The sequence below is a fragment of the Equus asinus genome, chromosome X (assembly GCF_041296235.1).
Source record: "Equus asinus isolate D_3611 breed Donkey chromosome X, EquAss-T2T_v2, whole genome shotgun sequence".
Lineage (NCBI taxonomy): Eukaryota > Metazoa > Chordata > Mammalia > Perissodactyla > Equidae > Equus > Equus asinus.
Genome location: NC_091820.1, coordinates 120,263,899 through 120,266,737, shown reverse-complemented (window position 1 = coordinate 120,266,737; position 2,839 = coordinate 120,263,899). Strand labels below are relative to the sequence as shown.

Here is a 2,839-nt window from a genome sequence, read left to right as displayed (position 1 = left end):
GAAAAGAGAGGATGGGAGAAGATTTAGGGAGGCTGATGTGTCTTTGAATTTGGAGGCACCAAGGAGAATGCCTGTAAGCCAAAAGGGGAAATCAAGTTTATTCCATTTTTAATTAGTGAGACTTGGGATTGAATGATAAAAATCTAATGATGTTAATGTCGATTCTGAAAGCTGGCTGGTAGTCTCTGAAGATGAGGTAAAATGGTAATAGGACACTGCAGGTTAATCCTCCAGTTAGGAAGCAGCTATCACCCCCAGGGACAACTCTAGTTACTAATTGATTTTCCTTATACAATGTAATTATATTCAGTGCCATCTTAGGCACCCTAAATGTTCTGGTAACTCCCATTATAGGTAGATCTTCCTTTACACAAGCCCAGTGTTTTAACAATCCAGATTGGTACAAAGGATAAATTATGAAGAAATTCTTTCATGTCACAGAAGCAATCTTAATAAGATTCCTTTGAATAGCCAGTTCCCTTAGTGGACTTAAAATAGGATTTCATTTACAAAAATATGACTTAACTGTAACCTTTTAGGGACACATTATCATTACCCAAAGCAAAACAGCAAAGATGGCTTTGCTTTATTCCCTGGCCACAGACTGAGCCTTCAGCCTAGAACACCAACTGAACCTAGCCCCTAACTCTTGCTTCATATTTACCCCTAATTTAGGCCACAATGGAGACTGATTTTTTAATCCTATCACATCCCAGGCACTAAGATCAGACAGCCATTTCACAAATATGGGTCTTTGAGCTCGGGGGGGGGGGGTTGTGGGGAAGGGGGAGCCGCATCCATGACTCACCGCTCACCCATCCTCGCTGTTGGAAAAAAAAAATAACTATAAATGCACATCCTACTGCTTGTGAGTCAGGAATGTCATTTTCATTTATGAAGGATGGAACATTATTTTTCTCTAACATTTCAAGTGAATAACTTTACATACATTTCCCCCCCGATTTCCATAGGACTTTGATGCCATGGCGGCAATCAGCTACATGTCCCCAGAGCCTGGCAGAAACTCTTATTTTTCTTATAGATACTTTAAGATTAAGAGTTCAGAATTCCCCTCCCCCCTCCAATTATGTTCCTGGTGAAACCCACCCTGATTTAAGGGTTCAGTGGGAGATAGGGTGGTCTGAATTCTGATGTTATTTTAGGATTTTGGATTCATATTTCTATGGAGTCTTAAAAACCGAATCTCAGAAGTTCAGGGACACTTCTGCGCCATGTCCCCATTAAGAGGTGTTTGCCTCCCACTGTGAGACTCCCAAAGGAGATTCATCACCAGTTATGTCAAGAGAAAGAGTGGAAAAGAGCAGAGGAGACGCCCTCTCTGTTCGCTCTCTAGGGCATAGTTTCTGATTCTGCTATAACTATTCTAATACGCCTAGTAGAACAAAACAGAAAATTTGTTCCAGAGGAGAAAAGACACGGCCTTTGAGTTTTATACTATGTGGCATTTCTGGTGCTATTGCTCCCCTCCAGTAGCAGGGCTCTTTTTCCAATTGGCTATATTTCTCTCTTTTTCTCAGGTCTAATGCATGAATCTCACAGATATGGGTAATCTGACTACTGTCGAAGAATTTCTTCTTCTGGGATTTGGGAGTCTCCATGGGTTACAGTTTTTTTTTTCTTTTTAGGGTATGTCTGGGAATCTATGTAGTGACCTTGCTGAGGACAGCTGTCATTCTTTCCATCATTTCCCTTGATCACAGCCTCCAAACCCCCATGTACTTCTTTCTGTCCAATTTCTCCTTCCTTGAGATCTGGTATACTACTTCTATTGCCACTAAGATGCTGAAGACCCTTCTCTCAGGTCCTGAGGCGATTTCTTTTGCAGGCAGTATGGCCCACTTTTACTTCTTTGGTTCCATGGCAGCAATTGAGTGCTTACTGCTGACAGCTGTGTCATATGACCATTACCTTGCTATCTGCAGCCTCCCCCGATACCCATCCCTCATGAACTCCCACACTCGTATCCTGCTTGCAGGTGGGTCTTGGCTGAGTGGGTTCCTAACCCCTGGGGTCACTGTCACCATGACTTTCCATCTGCCATTCTGTGTAGCCTGAAGATTGACCACTTCTTCTGTGACCTGGCCCCTGTGCTGAAGCTGACCTGTTCTGATCCTGAGATGGTGGAGGAAACCATTTTCCTCCTGGCCTCCTTCAACACCAGGGTGTCCTTCCAGCTCACCATAGTCTCCTATGTCCACATTGTTGCTGCTGTGCTCAGGATTCTGTCAGCTACAGGAAGACAACGGGCCTTCTCTACCTGCTCCTCCCACCTCATAGTGCTCACTCTGTATTATGGAATACTGGGAACAGTGTATGCCATTACCACAGCAACCCAGGCTGCTTCCCTGAGCAAGGTCTTCTCCCTGCTCTACAGTGTGGTCACCCCCATGGTCAATCCCATCATGTACAGTCTGAGAAGCAAACATGTTAAAAAGGCAGTGAGGAGGCTCATGAGTCAGTGGGCATATGCTAAGGGGACCCTAATGGCCTTTACCATTCCCAGGGGGTCTCTTTTCTCAGAGCAGCCTGGGCTTTGGTCAAGGAGGCCAGAAACTAGGCCAAGTACTTGGGAGTTCATACCACTCCTGCTCCCTCCTTCGAAGGAAATGACTAGAGCAGGGACCCTCCCTCAGGTCCTACAGTTTAATACCCTTGGGACCTCCAGGTTAATACTTGCATAGTAAAATTGAGTTTGCAAGCCTGGCTCTTTCAGGCTATACCACCATATATAGATGCCTTTTAGGGGAAAATTCAAGACTCAAGTTCACATGCCACGTAAGTTTCTCTCTCTCTCTCTCTCCCCGTGTGTGTGTGTGTG

General features: G+C 44.6%; 1 pseudogene; it reads left to right on the top strand.

The window, feature by feature from the left end:
• Window positions 1–1,562: 1,562 nt before the first annotated feature.
• LOC139042625 (olfactory receptor 6N1-like) lies at window positions 1,563–2,702 on the top strand (annotated as a pseudogene).
• Window positions 2,703–2,839: the final 137 nt, after the last annotated feature.